Genomic DNA, 21,193 nt, shown 5'->3' with positions numbered 1-21,193 from the left:
ACAGAGAAACAGAGAGAAAGACCCCCCCCCCCCCACCCCACCTCCCAGAGAGGCCCTACCCGGCGCCCCCAGCCACCTGGTAAACAAAGCCAGGCCGAAGTCGGGATCTTCGGCAAACCTGAGCAAAGACAAGTATTTATCGACAAGAATGGCTTTGAGGCGGGTCGAGGAGATGAGCTGTTTGCCAGCAGATTTAGTGGTTGTTTAGACAAGCCAAACTCCTGATTCCACTTCAGTCAGAGCAGGCCCTCCTCAAGGTTGAAAGAGAAAGGAGAAGCTGACGGGCTGATGGGAGTGCGGGGGAGGAAGGAGCAGTAATTGTGTCTATTCTGAAGGGAGCTTTCCCCACCCGCGATTGATTTCCCTCCCTGGGCTGCCTTGATTTCACACAATTTCTCCTCCCCGTGGTCCCTGAAGGCTCCCCTCAGCCCAGGGATATACTTCACAGATCACTTTCCCCTGTCCTTCTTAAGGAAATCCCTTTAGCGGGGCCCGAAGCAGAGGAGAGGAGAAGGGCTGTCCCTCACAAGTGGGCTGAGGATCAGGTGCTGCTAAATTGGGCCGAGCAAGAGGAGGGAATTGGGGCATGGGAGGGAAGTGGGAGAGAGAATAATTATCGTTATCATTATTATTATTGTTAAATGGAGTGGGATGTGTAATTTCCCCCGGTGAGGGAGAGTTCACCTCCCCCCCGACCCCGGCCCTGCCCTGGCTCTGCAGACTCACCCACAAGGAAGCGGGGCGTCCAGGGGACGGTCCACCTTGGGACGCCCAGCCATGTGGCACACCATTACACGGTCAGCCCTTCAGCCTGTCCGGCCCAGGATCCCGCCTCCAAAAGGGGCAAGGGAAAAACTCAGGGAAAAAGCTCAGGTGGGTGATCTGGCTGCTCTCTGAACTCCCCCCATCCTGGTGATTCGGGCCAGACTGCCTGCTATTTCCATGCTCTCCCCTCCTGACTCGGTGTGAATCGATGGTCCGGGCATTTATCTAAGATCATCCTAAACCAGTCCTCCCTCAGAACTGGAGCCAGTTAGTTTTTAACCGGAGACTCGGCCAATCAGCCGACCAGTCAGTCAGTGGTATTTATTGAGCGCTTACTGTGTGCAGAGCACCATACAAGCGCTTGGGAGACTACACTACTACAGAGTTGGTAGATACGTTCCCTGCCCTCCCAAATAATAATAATAATGTTATTTGTTCAGCACTTACTTTGTGCCAAGTACTGTTCTAAGCACTGGGGGAGATACACGGTAATCAGATAAAAAGAGCTTACAGTCTAGAGGGGGAGTCAGTCGTTAAAATAAATTACGGAGATGTATGTAAATTCTGCGGGGGAGAAGGTGGGCTGAACATCAAGTGCTTAAAGGGTGTACTTGATCCAAGGGCATAGGTGACACAAAAGGGAGAGGGAGTAGGGGAGGTGAGGGCTAAATCAGGGAAGGCCTCTTGGAGCAGATGGGATTTTAATAAGGCTTTCAAGGATGGGAGAGTGATGGTCTGTCATCCGTGAAGGAGGGAGGGAGTTCCAGGCCAGAAGGAGGAGGTGGGCAAGGGGTCGGTGGCGACCTAGGTAGAGTCCAGGTAGAGTGAGCAGGTTGGTGTTAGATGTGTGGGCAGGTCTATAGTAGTAAGTCAGATAAGGTAGGAGAGGTTGAGCTGATGGAGCACTATCGGTACTGCCTGGCCAGCTAAAGCCCTCCCCTCTGCCGAGGTTTCTGCCGAGGTCTGGCCCTGTGCTTTCTGACCTTTGTCCCATCACCAGCGTCAGCCACAGGGCAGTGCAGAGCACTGAGCAGTGGAAGTGTAAGCCGCATGATACCGCCTTGGAAGAAGGGAAAAATGAGCCAACGATTGATGACCAAAACATGGGCGATGGATCCAGTCACCCGCTGTAGATTGGGCGAACCAGCCGACACCCTGCCGCTCGTGCTCTCGTGTCCTCCCGGTCGGGTCCCCATTGGGGTTCGGAGTGCCACGGGAGAGCAGGCAGGCAGGGGCACAGGACCCACTTATAGCCAAAGTGACTGCAGCGGGAATGCCTGTGCTGGGAGCCTGATGAGGCAACTAAGTAAACTGAATAATAATTGATTATATTTATTAAGCACTCACAACGTGCAGAGCCCGATGCTAAGGTTTAGGGACAGAATGTGGCAATCCCGGCCTGGTCCTGAGGCCGGCAGGGGCTCCGGATCCCAGACACACGGGGGCTGAGGTGGCTCAGGGGGTGAGGGGTGTGATCCCCGTACCCAAGAGGGGATGACTGAAATCTTCCCAGAGGTGTCTATCGAGACACCCATGCCCTTCAGGTAAACTGGGTAAGGGAAAGGAGCGTCGTCGTCGGTCCTAATTCACACGAAGCCTGTGGCTAGCGACGCTATCAGTGGGAGTGAGGTTTCTTCAAGTCACCTCATGCCCCTTAGTGACAAACTCTCTATGTGCCCTTCGTGCCAATTCCTTGTAGGGGGATGGTCAGAGAAGCAGCATGGCCTAGTGGATAGACCATAAGCTTGGGAGTTGCAAGGGCCTGGCTTCTAATTCTGGTTCCACCACTTGTCTGCTGTGTGGCCGTGAGCAAGTCGCTTCACTTCTCTATGCCTCAGTTACTTCATCTGTAAAATGAAGATGAAGACTGTGAGCCCCAAAAGGGACAGGGACTGCGTCCAACCTGATTAGCTTTTTATCTACCCCAGCATTTACTGCAGTGCCTGGCACGTTGTAAGCGCTTAACAAATACCCAAAAAAAAACAACTAACCAACCCCTCAGCATGGGTAGGTCTCCCCAGTGGCCATCCTTGGGACCGGCAGTGCCCGGTGGGTTACATGCCCTGGAGGTGGGGGATGGGAGTGGGGAAGTGGGTCATTGGGTGAAGCACAGTGTTTGTTGTTCTAGAAAGACTCGCCATCCAAATTGGCACAAGTTGCTATTGAACTCTGTTTCCTGTGTTAAAAGACCAGGGGAGCTTACAGGGAAAGGCAAAGGGCTAAGAAAGAGGAAAAAAAAATCTGAATCCATAAGAGTCTGAAAAGAAACCTGCAGCAGTGGATTTGCACATAGACCTTAATTGGCCCAATTGACCTTCTGTGCTGTATTTACAATTGCCTCAAAATTGTAAGCAGATGTTTGAAAACCCTTAGTTAATAGGCCCCGAACATCTGTTTCGGCAGCGATACCGGCCCACCAAAGCAGTCGTAATTAGTCCAGCACCCAGTGCACACATCTCCCCTTACTGACCCAATCGATCCGATTCCTCCCAGGGGCCGAGGCTTTACGGGACGCCATCTCGCACCCTTTTCGTCCCTCGCGGAAAGGTCGGGGGGGCCCCCGACTGTGAGCGAAGGCTCGTCCACTGCCACTGGCCCCAAACCTGGTTCAGTGGATTCTGGGAACAATAATCCCGGCGTGAATTACTAGGTGCCGTGCGAGACGTTTGATAGCTGGGATCTGCTGCTGCTTCTGGCGGTGCCGCTCACGGGATGATAAAATGCGTGTTCTCAACAGTAGGGGCCAAATGATACTAAACGGGGAAAAGAAACCGACAACAATTGATGACCGAAACGAGGCGGATGGAGTCACCGCAACCTCCACCCAACCCCCGAGGCCTAATGGGAAGAGCCGGGGCCATGGAGAATGGAGGTTTCTCTTACACATTGTCATTTCTGTTTCATGTAAAAAGTATCACTTGTGCTCGCAGTCTCTGTCTCAGACCCCCCCCACCCAAAACATGCAGGCACCCACACACAACGTAGACACTTGCACATCCACACTGCCGTGTTGCACGGGCATGCCGAGTCACCCACGTGCCCAGGTCCACATTCACAGAGGCGGACACCCGCTCACACACCACATGGACACACACGGTTGCACAAGCGGCACGTAGACAGATGGACACCCCCACTCACTCTCCAGGGAAGCAGTTACGTCAGTTTGGCCTTTTGGGCCCAAGTGTTTGACATTTCAGAGCACCTTTGGAATCTGTTTTCCTACTGCCCGTGTGAGCTTAGAAAGGACCTGGAAAGAATATAGCAGGGCCACATGGAAATGTGTCCGCGTGGATTCTTGGCTGGTGAAATGTGAGGCTCCCGGAGAGAAAACTTGCCCATTCTCTACTCCTTCCTTCAGTTCTTTTTTTTTTAATGGTATTTGTTGAGCGCTCACTATGTGCCAGGCGCTGTACAAAGCGCTGGGGTAGATAGAAGCTAATCAGGGTGGACTCAGTCCATGTCCCATATGGGACTCGCCGTATTAATCCCCATTTTACAGATGAGGTAACAGGCACAGAGAGGTGGAAGTAACTTGCTCAAGGTCACTTGCAAGTGGAGGAGTCAGGATTAGAACCCAGGTCCTCTGACTCTCAGCCCCATGTTCTATCCACTAAGCCATGCTGCTGCTTAATCTGGAGAGACTTTGGGGTTTTTTGGGTGTGTGCAGTGGGACTTGAAAGGTGACTCCTCAGATGTTTCAGAAGATGAACAATTCCAACCTAGGGAAACTGTCTCTTTCAAGCCACTTACCACTCTCTCCCCCTATAAATTTGTTGAATGATTTTAGGGAGAGTTTTGCTTTGTAACCGGCTAACATAGTTTTCTGGTAAGGATTTGCAATTTGCTCAGTGCTTACCATGTGCCACCCACTGTGTTAATCCTACAACACAATCGGGTCAGACAAGATCCTTCTCCCACAGCAACCTCACAGTAGAAATGTTTCCATTTCACAGATGAAGCAACCGAGGCCCAGAAAAGTTAAGAGGTTGAGAAGCAGCGTGGCTCAGTGGAAAGAGCCCATGCTTGGGAGTCAGAGGTCATGGGTTCGAATCCAGACTCCGCCACTTGTCAGCTGTGTGACTGTGGGCAAGTCATTTCACTTCTCTGGGCCTCAGTGACCTCATCTGTCAAATGGGGATGAAGACTGAGAGTCCCATGAGGGACAACCTGATCACTTCGTATCCCCCCCAGTGCTTAGAACAGTGCTTTGCACCTAGTAAGCTTAACAAATACCAATGTTGTTGTTATTGTTAAGTGACTCCTCCGGGGGGCACAGAGCGGGCAAGAGACAAAACCGAGGGGATTAAAACCCAGGTCTCCTGGCTCCCAGGCGGTGCTCTTTCCATGAGGCCATGCTGCTTCTGCCCAACTATGAGACGGGTTAAGAACAAGGAGCCAAGGACGGGAAGGGACCTAGAGTTGGGGAAGTCACGTATTTCCGAAACCTCATGAATATGCTAACCTGCACATGGTTTTGTCTAGGTTCAGGGCAAACCACGCACCCCCTCCACACTTCCCAAGGGTCCCCCTGGCAAGGTCCGTGACTGGCGACGGTCAAGGTCGCTGCCTGAGCCCGCTGCCCAGAACCCCCAGAGTGAGCCCCCCCCCCCTCGCTGCGGAACCAGGATGGGTCCGGCTGTGGACCGTCAGGCTTCCGGCTTCCGGTGGAGGAGAAAAATTCTGCCTCGGGGCCTGCGCGCTATCAATGGGGAGGGACTTTATTATGGTTGCTGGGTTGTGTTGGCCCCGAGCACCGTGGGATGGTTTTGCCAGTGGACACACGCTGCCCGGCTCCTGGACTGCAGGCCCTCACTGCCTCGAGCCCGATCTGGGGTATTCCGTCCGGGTCTGGCAAAAGAGAACAATCCCACCTCAGACACCGAGTACCCACATCTGGGATCTTAAAGCTGTTTAAACATAACCGTAGGCCATTTAGGCATAAAAAGCCTCTTAGCACATTCAAAAATAACATCCTGAGGTTGTGGGATTCCTAGGGGGAGCGTGTCCGGGAGGCCAAACCGGGGCCGCGGCCCCCATGGAGTCTCCTCGGATGGAGGCCTCGCCCTGGCGGGGATGCTTGCTCTTGGGGAGGGAGGCCTTGTTAAACCTCCCCTCGCCTCTGCCTGGAGGTGCTTCGCTGGGGGCGGCTGGCAGTCTCTCACCAGTCAGCCACCGGCCAGTCAGCCCCACCTACCCCGATTACCCGCCCCAGGACCTTCAGTTGCGGAGTGGGCCACTCTTCCTCACCCGAATGCCAAATGACCCTGCGTCGGTGTGGAGAGCCATTGTAACCACTCCCCTCCCCAGAATCTGCCCTTTTGCCGCCCGTCTGTCTCAGCGTTGTATAGTGGGTAGAAGGTCATGGGTTCTAATTCCGGCTCCACCACGGTTCTGCTGTGTGACCTTGGGCAAGTCGCTATACTTCTCTGTGCCTCGGTTATCTCTTCTGTAAAATGGGGATTGAGACTGTGAGCCCCACTTGGGACAGGGACTGGATCCGACCCAGTTACCTTGTACCCACCCCAGCGCTTAGAACAGTGCTTGGCACATAGCACTTAAGTACCATTAAGAGAAGCAGCGTTGCTCAGTGGAAAGAGCACGGGCTTTGGAGTCAGGGCTCATGAGTTCGAATCCCGGCTCTGCCACTTGTCGGCTGTGTGACTGTGGGCAAGTCACTGAATTTCTCTGTGCCTCAGTTCCCTCATCTGTAAAATGGGGATTAAGACTGTGAGCCCCACGTGGGACGACCTGATTCCCCTATGTCTACCCCAGCGCTTAGAACAGTGCTCAGCACATAGTAAGCGCTTAACAAATACCAACATTATTACCATTAGTATTATTATTATTATGGTATTTGTCAAGGCCTTACTGTGTATCAAGCACGGTACCAGGCCTGGGATAGATATAAGATAATCAGATCAGACAAAGTTTCCGTCCCATATGGTCTCACTGACCGAGGGGAAGGGAGAACGGGTATACCATCTCCATTGTACTGATGAGGAAACTGAGGCCCAGAGCAGTTATGCGACTTGCCCAAGGTGACAGCAGCAGGCATTTACTTAGATGGTGGTGGTGGAGCCGGGATTTGAAGCCCGGTCTTCCGACTACCAACCCTGTGCTCTTTCCACTGAGCAGCATCCGCCAAGAGCAACAAGGATAATATTCACAGTTTATGCTAGTGTTCCCCTCCCTGAGGATCTCAGGGCCCCACTTCTGCCCAGTGCCATGGCTCCTTGGGAGGAGACAATCTCTCTTCCGTCACAGGTGGGGTGTGTGGTGCATTGTGTGTTTGTGTCAGGGTGGTAGGGGCTAGGAGGGAATGGAGCACTGTGGGAGTGTAGGCCCTCTAAGGTCCAAAAAGTGGGATTGTACCTCCTAGAGAGCCAGAGTCCTTGTCCTCTTGCCCAATTCCCGGCCTAGGGAGGGAACCACTCTCACAGCTCCCGAGGTCACGTGCCCATGGCCCTGAGGCAGCATTTTTAAAGGGTGCGTAAACAAGCCACATTCATCAAATGAAAGGAGGGTACCCGGTCTAGCCCCAAATCCCCAATTCCCCAACTCTCTAGCCCTAAAAGGGTACGCCTAGAGTCACCCGTTACTTTCCTTGGGAAATTCAGGAAACTATAAATGCATAAGTAGCCATTACCTAAGTATCATTCCAGTTTGTCTTTATTTCAGGAAACGGGCTATCATTGGGTCGCCGACTTAGACTTTGTTGCCGTTTTCTTTTTTCCATTTTTCAAATTGCTACGGAGGGAATAACCTCGTTTCCTCCGGGTGTTGAATGGAAGCTCGGTGGAGCGGATAAAATTTCATCGGCTCACCGCGGCCCCTGCGCCGCGGTCCTAGAGCACACAGTAGCATTCATTATTGAGTCTGACGAACCGTTCGCGACGGCAGTCGACTCGCAGATTTCTCCGAAATGACACCCGGGTGGGAAAACAGCTCTTCCAGTGTGTAAAACTCAGCACTCGCTTCTTGGAGGTTTGGCTTCCGTCGATCTGGCCGACGCTTATTTCTCGCCTTGGCCTAGCCTTGCCCGGGAGAAAGGAGCCCCCTTTACTTTTTTATTTAATACATTCCTGCCGGAGATTTTGTGGGGTTGTTTTTCAGGAGTCAGGAGAACAGCACCCACTAGCTCGGTTCAGGTTCAGGTCCCTTTCGGGCCGTAAACTCCCTCTGCTGGGATCTATAATCCAGCCGCTGGAATTTTCCTTGGGCCCAGAGCGGGCACGGGAGCTGCCAGCTCAGGTGGCGTTTTGTGCGAATGTTCGGGTCGTAATGCCCATTTTGGGGGAGCCGGGGATGGCGGGAAAGGAGGTGAGAGAGGTATAATGGGAGAGAGGGGTCCATAAATGTCATTGTTTTGCGTTAGAGGGCCCCGATTTTAAAATGTTCGCGGCACATAATAATCAACAGTTTTTATAGGGCTTTTACCTTTCAAAGCCCCTTACAAATGCGAGCGGTCCCTCTTGGTAAAAGCCCTCTGGAGCATGGCCAGGCCTTGTTCCCGCTCTGGGAGCCGGGGGTCTGGGCCGGGGCTTGGAAGCAGGAGGTTGGAGCTTTAGGTCTTTCTAGACGCCAGATAGCCTCGTCCCGAGCCACTTTGCTTTCCCCTTCAGCATCAATTTAATAGGAGGCAGGAACAGACACCCCAGATACCGAGACTGAAAATAAAACCTTTTGTCGCTGGATAGGAGGGGGCGGGAGAAGGGGGTTCGCTCAGCTACAGCAGCCCCCGTGGGGGCTGTAGGCCCAGGCGTCCTAGTGGTTGCGGTATTTATCGAGTGCCTCTTGAGAGCAATGCACAGTTCTAAGCGCTTGGGGAAGTATCTCGGCGGATAATGGGTGGAGGCGAATCTGTCGATCAGTGGTGTTTATCGTGCGCTTACTATGTGCAGAGCACTGTACTAAGATCTTGAGGGAATACAATACAGCAGAATTGGCCGAAACACTCTCTGCCCGTAATGAGTTTTCAATCTAGAGGGGAAGGGATGAGTCACTAGAAGCAGCTTTTCCCTGTTCCAGTCTCTCCGACCCTTCGCGATCCCCATTCGTCCCCGTCCCGTCCTACTCAGGAATCATCACTTACAGATTTGGTCCTTCCCTGTCCACTGTCCTTGGCTTCTGTTTTCTCCTTTACCTCCTCGCCTCTTGTTCCTTGTGAGGTTTTTGCTCAAAGAGAGCCGGTCCTTTAATCATTGACGGCATGGCCGTGCTGGTCTGTTGGGAGCGATGGAGCCCCGGTTTTCAGGCTGGAGGCCTGCTCATCGGAGGCTCCGTCTGACGAGGGTCCTCAGAGTGTTTCCTCTGCCCTCCTGGCTTCTGGCTTCCCGATTCCAGCTCTCCACCAGCAGCTGCTTGCATCCCCTAATGCTGTTCACTCTCCTCTCGGGGCCCGCCCAACTTAACCGTGTTGAGGTGAGCGGAGCTTCGACGGAAGCCCTATATACTGTTGGTACTGCGAAGGCCCCAGAAGAGGTCTGGTGGGGTGGGATTTTCTAGCTGCCCTGCAGCCCAATTTTCTCACGGATTGCCCTGAGAAGCAGCTTGGCTAAGTGCTGGGGTAGATACTCGCTGATTAGACTGGACGAAATCTATGAGGCTCACTGCCTTACTCCCTGTTTGGCAGATGAGGTAACTGAGGCCCAGAGAAGTTAAGTGTCTTACCCAAGGTCACACAGCAGACAAGTGGCAGGGCCAGGATTAGAATCCAGGTCCTTTTGAATCCCAGGCCCATGCTTTTTCCGGTAGGCCACGCCGCTTCTCAGCTCCCCATTGAATACTCATTACAGCTGAGGAGACTGAGACTCAGGGAGGTGAAGGTCACCCTGCAGGCGAGTGCCAGAGCTGGTGTGAGAATCCAGCTTTTCTGACTCCCACCCAGCTCCTTGCTCTTTCCACTTGGTTATGCCGTTAGCTACAGGAAGCAAGGAAGTTGGTACCTCTACAGGAGCTTAATGGAAGGGAGAAAGTCAGAGGGTCAGGAGTTTTTTTGGGGGGAAGGGTGTGTGTGTGTGTATTTCTCTCTCTCCCTCTGACTTGCCAAGGTTGGATGTGTCCCTGACAAGTCACTCCAGCAAGAGTAGCCCTCCTTCTCTGACCCAGCATGGGATAAAGGTCCAGCCTGTGGGGCTCTGTGTGCTTCCCAGTGGTTTTCACGCCATGGAGGGAGCTGGTGGCCCCGAGCTGCCTTCCTCTTCGAGCTGGAGGTCACAGGCCCCCCATCGACAGGGCGACCTTCCTGTGTGAGATGCTGCATCCCACCAGATCCCCAGGCTTCAAACTCTTTCAACAGATGGAGAAGCCCAGGAATCCACAAAGCTCCCAGTGACCCCTCCAGACCCAAGAAGTTTCCCAGAGAAAATGTAGGTGGATTGTTGGGGTAATGGGGAGAGGCATCATGGGGAGAGGCATCCCTACTGGCAGACATCCAGTCCCTCCTTAAGATCATGAGGGACCTGTTTGCCCAGGGTGGGAGCCATCGACGGGTCAAAGTCTCCTGGATGGACCGTGGGTGGAGAGCAGCTTCCCCTGGACCTCATGGGTCCCGGTGATTCCCCCGCCCATATGCCTTGGGCCTTTTTCTCCACCACTTAGCTTTAAGAGGAATTTGCTCCCTCTCACCCACAGCCACGATGTTTTCGGAAATCTTTTCTCCCGACACATTCCCCCTACTCAGCAAGCTTGGGCCCTGATCTCGCAGACTCCAAGATGCACGGATTATGCTTACAGTGGAGTTCTGTAAACGGGATTTGCCCAATGAGTCAAATTTACAGATGAGTTTTTCTATCGATCGCAACTATCCCACACCAAGGATCAATGCTAACCTGCTTTAAATCTTTAATTGCTAATCCATTTTTTAAAATGAGCATTGATGCCAGTTGGCATAATCCTCCCTAGAGGGAAATTTCATTTGGGAGGTTTAGTGCCTTGGTTTCTGACCCCCCACAGGGATTTGGGGAAGAAGGGTTGGCAGTGTGGGCAACTAATTTGTCCCTGGAAATAAGCCAAAAAGAAAGCCCCACACCTTTAGGAGAAGACTGTGCTTTATGCAAGTTGCAGATATTTGGCCTTTTGATACCGTTCAGACACGATCCTTTAGGGAGCTGCTTGTTGTAATCAGGGTATTCATGGTGCCTTGCTATGTACCACAGCACTGGGCTAAACACACTGAAAAGCAGTATGGTCTAGTGGAAAGATCACGGGCCTGGGAGGCCTGAATTCTATTCCTGGCACTGCCACTTACCTTCTGCATTACCCTGGGCAAGGCTCTGAACTTATCTGTGCCTCAGTTTCCTCTTCTGTAAAATGGGGATTTAGTTCCAGTTCTCCCAGCACATAGTGCTTAACAGACATATTATTATTATTATAATTCAAGATAATCAAACCAGACACTGGCCCTGCTCCATAGGAGACTCAGTTGGGGAGGCAGAGAAAACTAGCTGCTTATCCTCATTATATAGATGAAGAAACAGAGTTCCAGAAAGATTTGGTGGTGGACTTGTGACACAGCAGGTTGGTGGTAGATCTGGGGCTGTAGAACCCAGGTCTTGTGACTCCCTGACCTGGGCTCTTTTCTCTAAGCTGTTATCTGTGGGAATTTGAGCGGTGGCCCATCCGAGCCATTTTGGGTCAATTCGGGCCCAACTTGGAAATGTGACCCAAGGCCTCTCGTTGTGTGTGCATGTGTGTGCATGTGTGCAGTGTGAGCACATAAGGGTCCCGTGGAGGTCAGACTTCAGCTCTCTTTCTCTTGGAGATTCTCTGCTAAGTTTGCTTTCCCTCCCTCTGAAGTATTTTGATGGACCAATTAGAGTGGTTAAATCCAATTTCATTGTAACATCAGATTAGCACCAGCAGATCCCTTTAGCCCAAGTTACTGTCACCTTAGCACAAGGTGACTTTTGGCAGGAGGATGCAGACGACACTTCGAAAACTAAGTACTGTTTTAGCATATGCTCATCTAAAAAATCCAATTGAAACCATCTCTCATTATTGATCTCTATTGACAGTGCTCTTGGATCAGGTAACAGTGTACTTTTAGGGGTTTTTTTTTTCCACTTTTTTCATAAAGATTGGTTTGGTTCACCAAATGGCCCCTTGCCATGGCTTCTTGTGGGAAACTCCAGCGCTCTTTCACTTAACACTAGCTTCATGGCACCGTTGAAGGGTGATTCTGGGGTGTGGCTAATGGGTTTGATTTGTCTACTTCTCTTATTTACCTTTCCTTGTTTCATTTGTCTCCTCAGAGGTGGGGGCTCATCGAATCCCCCTCAAATGTCAGGCCACTCTTCCCTGCTGGGGCTGTTTGGCTTTCTGCATCCCGCGCCACCCCCCAGCCCCTCCATACCCTAGATCCAACTGGGATAGGAGGCCACATGGTTTTGCCCCATTGTGGGGACAGTGGAGAGGCTGAGGGAGTTGAGATGGAGGGGGTCATCCTCACAGCAGAGAGACCTCCCCTTCACCCCACCCCCACCTCGGCCTCCTGCCCCAGACTTGGACGGGGGCGGGGGGGGTCTCTCCACTCACCCCGGCAGCCCCGACCTGATCTCTCATAACTGGTTTAAGAAGCTAACAGGATAATTATCGATGTTTTGGAATGGAAAATTCAGGGTAGGTCTTTGAACTCCCCGCAACAGCTGACTGCCGAAAGGAAAGGAGCTTCCTTCTAAATGGAGATCCGGGGCCCGCGGGATACCGGGCGCCGGAGACGTGCAGGGCAGGACGAGGGGAGCCGAGCCACGATCCAAGATGACGGAAACTGCTTTCCAGTCATTGTAAAGGGCCAGGACAGGAAGGGCTTCCTCTGACCGGTCTCCAGGTTGGATGGTGGAGGGAGGAAGGCACCTAAGGCTGGAAAGGCAGCAAGACTTTTCCTGCAGGAATTTTCTTGGGTAAAGTGGGATAATAGTCCTTCCAACCGGGGGCCTTACATGAGTACATCAATTGCCATTTATTCAAACACGCCCACTGCCGTAAGGCCTCAGAGAAAATGTTTAAACAGAAATACAGCTCCCCTCTATACTCTCGTCTCATTCATCTGGGGTCCCGCTGCTTGGAGAGGATGGGGAGTTGGGAAATTTGCATGGAGGGAAAGCTGGCATTCTGCTCTTTCCCTGCTCTCTTTATCAATATTACTGTTGTTATTATTGTTATATTAAGCAGTATGTGGTTGGTGCAGGATGGATCAGACATTGTCCCTACCCCATTCATTCATTGTCTTAATTATTGAGCTCTTACTGTGTGCAGAGCACTGTACTAAGCACTTGAAAAGTACAATTCGGCAATAAAGAAAGATAATCTCTGCCCATACTGAGCTTACATTCAGGGCTCACCATCCAAGGATAGAGAAAGTATCTTATTCCCGTTGTACAGATGAGGAGACTAAGGTACCAAGAGGTCAAAGGACTTGCCCAAGGCTGCCTGGCAGGCCAGTGATGGAAACTGGACCTGGAACCCAGGTCCTCTGACTTCCAGTCCCAAGCTCTTTTCACTAGTCCAGGCGGGGGTCCCCCTCTAATTTGCTCCAGCCCATCTTCAACATGTGGCAAGGAATCATCTTCCTTCAATGTTCTCAGATGTTCGTTATACTATGCCTCTCCATTTTTTTATGCCTTGAGCAACTTGTCTTCTGAAATTTCAAAACCCAAGAAAAGGGTTTAAAAAAATTCTGGTAAAAAGAAATTGGGACGAATGACACACTGCTGGTTCTTGAGGACAGAGACTGTGTCTTTTCATTCTGTTCCATATTCTTGGAAACCTAGCACAGTGCTCTGCACACAGTAGGCTTTCAGAACATCAGGACAGAGAAATGTGCACACAGGTTGGGTATTGGCGTCACGAGGGCAGGAAACGCGTATGTTTTGCTTCTGGTGGGCGCGCCGAGGAAGGAGTGGTGGCAACCTCCTGCACTGCTTTGGGCCTGACCTTAAGAACCTTCCTCAAAGCAGAAGCCCACCCCCGGGGCCCCTTTTGCGATATTCCTGGGCGTTCTCAGAGTGGTGTCCTCTTATTGCAGTGGGAGAGTGGGGAGCTGTCCCCATGGCAGCCCGACTCCGGTGGGCTGGAGAGATCTGACTGGGGGATTCCCTTGAATCTCTTTTTTTAAAAAATGTTTTAATCATATATGTTAAGTGCTTACTATATGCCAGGCACTGTACTAGCGCTGGAGTAGATACAAGTGGTGTGGACACAGTCCCGGTCCCGCAAGGGGGTCACAATCTTAATCCCCATTTTCCTGAGGAGGAACTGAGTCAGAGATGTGAAGTGACTCGCCTGAGATCACACAGCAGACAAGTGAAAGAGCTGGGATGAGAACTTCCCAGATCCTTCCGACTCCCAGGGCTGTGCTCTAAACACTAACTAGGCCAAGCTGCTTCTTGGGCCATGCCGAATTTCCTAGCTAGAGGAATAGGGGAGAGGTAGCTCTCCCATCTCTCCCCATGCAATGGCCTGGCACGCCACCTCGCCTAGTTAAACTCGAGAGAGTTTCCTCTCTCGGATGCCTGATTTTGTCTCCATCTTCTCGGCTAGGGACTCCCATCAGCTGCAAAGCCCTGCTGACTATTCATCTCCCACCCTCCCCCGCGCTCCCGGATGCCCATCTGACTTGACTCGTCCTTCCCCCCGTGACTCTCCTTCCTGGGATCCGGGGCGCTCCCTGACCAAATGTGATTTCCAGGCCGTTGTAGGGTGGGGGGTGGTGCCAGTGACCTCCGCGTTGATTTCAGCCTCACCGCTCCCCGCCCGGGCCCAACTCGTCCTCGCCCAGGGGCCGCTACCCCTCTCCATCGATCGCCGGGCTCGCAGGTGGAGAGGGAGGCCGGTCCGGGGCCCGGGCCTGCTTCCCAGAGAGGCGGAGGGGGGTAATGGCTTTCCCGGCCAGGGGGACGTGGGCAACCTCTCCCGGAGCGGACCGGCCCTCGGGCAGCATCCGCGGCCTTCCCCGGTCCTCCCCGGCCCGGCACTTCCGGTGGCGGGGTCAGAGCCTCCTCCTGCAGGTGTTGGGAGCGGCGCAGCGCCGTCCCTCTTCCAGATGGGACTGGAACAAAGCGGGACCCTCCGGACCCGTGGCACTCGGATTGAACCATCGCATCGGAGGCCCTCGGCACCTCGGCCCGCCTTTTGGTGAAGTCGGGGAGAATTTTAATGCACTTTAGTTCTCATTCAGCCTGGCCTCTGGGCTCCTCACTGGAGGGGCTTTAGAAATGGGATTAACTCCTACAGGAATGCATTAGCCAGGCCACAAAAGTAGTCAGTCCTCTAACTAGCCTGATAAATCGCTCCACGCTCCAAATCCTTCCAACTGCTCTCCCCCCGCCCTCCTCCCCCCCACCCCCTCTGTTTTTTTATTGACAGCTTCTCATTGAATGGCTAGCAGCATTAGTGTATTTAGGAGTTAGATGTTTTGTATGATCCCAGACTGATCTCATATTCGCTTTCTGAAATTAATTCGACACTGCTTTACATGTTAATCCGCAAAGGATTGATTTAGGGGAGGTCAGAGCGGTGCAAGCTCAGAAAATGGAAGAGAAACTCCACTTAAAACAGCTCATTTCAGTTCCCAGACTTAAGTCGAGATGCCTTTTCATTGTGACACTCAGCCAGCTGGAGGAGTCCCAGTCTCCGCGCAGAATACATCAAACAGTGGAGCCTGATGGGATCCGCAGGATAGTTGAACTAATTAAGTTGAGCTTCGTTAACCCGTTGCAGTTTGCAAATTGAACAATTGCACTTTGAAAGCTTCGGACACAATGGGACACACAGTCTTCTTTTGAGCCATAAACATTCCCAATAACGGAACAGGACTTTTAAAAGCAGCCGAAGCAGCTTAAAAGGAAAAAAAAAAAAAACCCCACACAGTTGACGTGTATCTTGCGTCCTTTTTTTTTTTTATCTCCACTAGGAATTTCGGCCACTCTTCTGCATGCAAGGACCCCAGCTAGCTCCCCTCTCCCCCCTGGCTGAGGCAGGGAGGGAGGAAAGAAGGCAGGACCCCCACACAAATACAGGAACGTAACGGGGCCGGGGAAGTGGGCGGCCTGGTGTGAGAGAATTAAAACCGAGGCAATTCCCCCGTTGCCTCGAATGAATCGTTGGGGCGAGACCAGTAATAATGCCCCATCCTATCTCGGTGTGGTGGGGACATGAGGGAGAGCCTGGTTTCTTTTCATATACGGAAACGCAATAAACTTAGAAAAATCACAAGGGGCAGGGAAAGAATGCCAGATCATCAGGGAGAAGCAGTCGCCTTGGAGAGGATTGTGGGCAGGGAATATGCTTACCAACTCTGTTACATTCTCCTCTCCCAAGTGCTTAGTACAGTGTACTGCACACAGTAAGCGCTCAGTAAATACGGTGGATGGAAAGGAGGAGAGAGAGCCTGGGAATGGGGCCCGGGGCTTCGTTGTTACCTGGCCTGGGATCCCGTGGCCAGGGGAAGAGGTCTCTGGAGTATTGTCTCTCTGTGATGTGGCATGGCCTGCTGGGTGACTTTAGGTAAGTCTCTTTCCTAAGCCTCAGTCGCCTCATCTGTAAAATGGGGATGAGGCCCAGGCTCTCAGAATACGAATCCCCAGGGGACAGGAACTGGGTTCGATCCACCCCACACATCAGCACACAGTAAGCACTTAGAAAACACCTTTGATATTATATTTGATCATTTCATAAAATAATTTATCAATATTATATTGAATGATTATTACAACTCATGGCTCTTCAGCCTAGTGGACTTTGTTTTTCTCCACCACCTAATAAGCGCTTAACAAATACCTAGAAGCTTAACGAAGTTGCCTGAGCCTTGAATTTTTAGGGCTCGGGTCCTGGGGAGCCTCTGACCAAACAGGACAGTGGGGGAAATCCTGCTCTGTGGAATTTAACCATCCGAGGAGAGTCTAGAATCTTCATCAAAACCTTTGTGGTATTTGTGAAAGACTTACTCTGTGCCAAGAACTGTACTAAGTGCTGGTGAGATAGGTACAAGGCAATCAGGTGGGATACAGTCCCTATCCCATATGGTGCTCACACACTAATTCAAAAGGAGGAGGATTTAATTCCCATTTTCATATGAAGAGACCAAGGCACAGAGAAGTCACGACTTGTCCAAGATCACCTGGCAGACAAGTGGCCGAGCTGGGATTAGATCCCTGGTCTTTTGACTTCCAGGACTGGGCTCTTCGTACTAGGCCACATTGCTTCCCTAGTGGAGTCTACCTTCATTTATTCATTCAGTCGTATTTACTGAGCACTTACTGTGTGGAAAGCACTGTAGTAAACACTCGGGAGAGTACAGTATAACAGTAAACAGACACGTTCCCCGTCCACAATGAACTTACTTGCTCTATTGTACTCTTGCAAGTTCTTGGTAATAAGCACTGTGGATGATGACTTGCCAGGAACTGTGTAGTGTCAGCTTGGGGGTAGGGGTGTCACCTTCTGGGAGAAGCGAGGGGGATGCCAGACTCAAGGGAAGGGAGAGGAGCGTGAGCGTGGCTAAGAGCACCAGTGAAAGGAGAGATCGCTTCCTGAAAGTCTGCTCTCATCTTCAAAAGGTCAAAGCGGTTAAGGTGGGCGCCGGGCCCTCACCTGCCACCCTTCCTGCCCTTTCCCTCCACAACTCCACCCCCCATCCAGGGCAAAATGGCACTGGGAGATCCTTTTACCACCAGGTTGTTACAGAACCCACCTCTCCAGCAGTTATGACCAATTTCTTGAACATGCCTGCTCATCTTCTCTGCAACTGATTTTTCCGTCTGTCTCCACCGCTAGACTGTCAACTCCTTGAAGGCAGGGATGGTGTCTACCAACTGTACTGTATTGTACCATCCCAAGCGTTCATGAGGTACGGTGCTCTACACGTAGGAAGCGCTCAATAAATACCACTGACGGGTGGGCTGTTTAAAGGATGAGCAGGAGGAATCTGGAGAGGTGATGAGACAGTGAAAGGAGGAAGTGGTAAAGGGGGTAGCATAGGGGCAATTTCCACTGACTCAGGGACAGCAGAATAAATGTAGATTCATATCATCATTATCATTATATTAGGCACTTATTAGGTGCCAAGCTCTACACTAAGCCCTGGAGTAAATACAGATCATCAGGTCCCTCCTGGGGCTTACAGTCTAACTAGGAGGGAGAACAGGTATTGAATCCCCATTCTGCAGATGAGCGAACTGAGGCACAGAGAAGTGGAGTGACTTGCCCAATGTCACAGAGAAGGCAGGCGGCAGTGCCGGGATTAGAACCGAGGCCCTCCGACTCCCAGGCCTGGGCTCTTTCCGGTAGGCTAGGCTGCTTCCCGGAAACTTGAAGTTTTTTTCTTTTACTCCCCTCATTAGGCCAAAACATGGCAGGTCTTTCCAGATCCGCTCGTGACCCAGTACGTGACCTCTCACTGGGGCCTTTTGGATGACAAGGTCCATGCCAAAGCTCCACAGCAGTACAACCCAGATTTAAAGTTTTAGCTTAGACCATTTTTCATGGCCTCGCGTGCCAGCTAATAAGTTGTATGCACATATTGTACAGGAAATTGTGAGCTACCCTTCTGCGTTCCACATTTTTCCAATTTGTAATTGCCTTGGCATCAAGCATCCTGGAAAGAACCTGACGTATTACTCGATCGCTGTAAATCTCTTGGGACTTTAAGGGGAAATGGCATCAGAACCACTTTCCAGTAAGTGAGTCTTCCCAGCCGATCCGCTGTTGGGAGAGCACGAGGTGCCGGGAGCGGAAATTGGTTTCGGACCCGATCGAGCATTCGGCTGTGCAGGCGTGGCCTTGGGGAAATTGGAGAACATCCTTGGGCTCCAGGCGTGGACGGAGGGGCGCAGGAAATGAGGCGGTGGGCACCGTGGAATTTGGAGGTGTTGGTTTTCTGGCCGGCGGCTTGTGCTCTTTGAGCCCATTTTCCAGCACCGTGGCCGACGGCTCCAACATTTTTCACGGCCATGTGGAAGGTTTACATGAGAAGCCTCCTCAGTTACCATAAAAGGAGGGAGGGCAGGTCCTGCTTCCAGGGACTTGGAGCCTCCCTGCTGAGGGATGCCAAGTGTCAGCTTCGTGGAGCCACTCATTCTCTCCATCCGTTCATTCGGTCATATTTATTGAGCACTTACTGTGGGCAAAGAACTGTACTAAGCGCTTGGAAGAGTACGATATAACAAGAAACAGGCACATTACCTGCTTACAACAAGCCAGTCTAGAGGGGAAGATGGATATTAATATAAATAAATAAATTACAGATACTTAAGTGGGGGAGGGGGGGGATGATGAAGGGGACAGGTCAGGGCGATGCAGAAGGAAGAGGGAAAAGAGGAAAGGAGGGCTTAGAGAAGGCCTCTTGGAGGAGATGGGCCTTCAATAAGGCTCTGAATGGGGAGAAAGTCACTGTCTGTTGGCTATGACAGACGATTGTCTCTCACCCGCCTTCCCTCTCAGTCTTCCTCCTCCTTTTCTCTCTTCCTCTTTCTCTCTCCCCCACCCCCGTCTCCCTCTCCCTCCCCCCAAGGCTGAGTGTGCCCGGCACCCTCGTTTGGGGGATTGTAGTCAATGGACCGGTTTGAAGTCTCCACGTGGGTTTTCTGCCGACCGACCCGGCCGACTGTTCTAAGCACTGGATGGGTACAGTTTAGTCAGGTGGACACAGTCCCTGTCCCACATGGGGCACACACTCCTAATCTCCATTTTACAGAAGAGGGATTTTACAGGTCACACAGCAGACGTGCGGCGGTGCTGGGATTGGAGCCCAGCTCCTTCTGACTCGCAGGCCCCGGCTCTAGCCACTGAGCCACGCTGCTTGGAGGGGCAGGCAGAAGGTGTCTCAGCTTCCCTTCGCCGACCTCTTTGAGGATCCTAATGTTCAGCTTGTGGAGCCGAGGACAAGCCACTGGATCCACGATCAGGGAAATGTCCTGGGATCTTTTTCCTGCAGAGCACTGCCCAGAGCAGAGCGAGCTGTCTCTCCTTGTCATCTCTCCTGAGGGTACCAGAGGCAGGGAGGAGGGACGAGGCAGGGGAGGAGGTGACATTTTCTCAATCCCTCCCGAACTGGAGAACGCGAAGCCACCGTCACCGCCAAGCTCACCTCGCGCCTGTCCCCGAGCTGCAACTCTTGGGATGCCAGGTTGGAGAGACCAAGTTGTGTACTGTTCGTGGTGCTGAAAGGCAGGCCGATGGGGAATCCCTCCCGCTGAGGCCCGGAGGGAACGGCCACGAGGTTTCAGAGTGCGGTGCTCTGAGCCCCTGTGCCCTTGAAGCCTCAGGACAAAATGAAATCCCTGGAACTTTTTCTTTTCTGCCAAAAGGGGCACATAGCAAGTGTGTAAATTCTGTAGAAATCACTTAAGATAGTTTTAGGTGGGGGGGGGGGGTTAGGAAAAGAGATCTTGCAGTCGTAAAGAGAAAGCTCTGGTGTGATTCCCATTGTTGTCTTTGTACTAATAGCGAACTAAGCTTCCGTAATCCGGCATAAATTGGGAACTGGGGTCTCTGCCCCGCTTGCCCCGATTTCTCCCCTCTCCCTTCTCGTTCAGTTCCCTCTCCCCTCGTTCATCCCCCATCCGTTACCCTCTTTCTGGCCTATTCTGTGTCCCTTCTGTGTTTCAGTTTGTGTTCTGTGGGGTTTTTCCCCTTTAGTCTTTCCATTCCTTTTCCCTGTCCTGCTTCCTGTGCCCTCACCCTGCACTCCAAATAGGACCCTCAACCCCCGCCCCCTCCCCTCTCTCTTGAACGTCAGTCAATCGCTAGTTTTTATTGAGTGCTTACTCTGTAAAAGGCACCCTACTAAAGATTGGAAGAGTACAGTGCAACAGAGTGGGTAGACGGGCACTAAAGTAAATTACAGGTAAGGAGAAAAAACAGAGTTCAATCACGCCTCCGTATGTACTTCAGTGGGAGGAGAGGAAGAGGGAGAACCCGACCCCTCTGGTGACACAGACAAGGTGAAGTGGCAGTAGTAGGGGGAGATAGGTTGGGAAGATGAGAGATGAAACAGGGAAGGCTTCCTGGAGGAGGTGTGATTTCAGGAGGGCTGTGAAGATGGGGAGAGCGGCGATCTGCTGGATGTAAGGGGGAAGGATGTTTGAGGCAGAAGGAAAGGCGTGAAGAGACGAGAAGGAGGCACAGTGAGTAGGATGGCTCAAGAGGAGCCAAGGGTGCGAGCTGGGGCGGAGTTGGAGAGGAGTGAGGCTTAGTATGGGGGGTGAAGAGAGAGCCGATTGAATGCCTTGAATCCAACCCTCAGGAGTTTCTGTTTGACGCGGGGAGGGATGGATGACTAGCAGAGGTTTTTGAGCAGTGGGGAGGCGTGCAGGAAACAATATTTCCCATCCACCTCCGCATTAAATAGAACTTCCTTATCGTTGGTTTTAAAGCAGTCACCTTGCCCTCTCTATCTTACCTCTCTGATTTCCTACTAGAGCCCTGTACG

General features: G+C 52.1%; 1 protein-coding gene across 1 annotated transcript in view; it reads left to right on the top strand.

Annotated features, from left to right (window-relative positions):
- The window catches only part of HLCS (holocarboxylase synthetase), a 73,106-nt gene that overhangs the window by 39,448 nt on the left and 12,465 nt on the right, over window positions 1-21,193 (top strand). The gene's annotated exons all lie outside the window — the stretch shown is intronic.

This window comes from Ornithorhynchus anatinus, chromosome 17 (genome assembly GCF_004115215.2).
Source record: "Ornithorhynchus anatinus isolate Pmale09 chromosome 17, mOrnAna1.pri.v4, whole genome shotgun sequence".
NCBI classification, from domain to species: Eukaryota; Metazoa; Chordata; class Mammalia; order Monotremata; family Ornithorhynchidae; genus Ornithorhynchus; species Ornithorhynchus anatinus.
The sequence above is the reverse complement of the archived record's forward strand: the minus strand, read 5'-3'. Positions and strand labels throughout refer to the sequence as shown.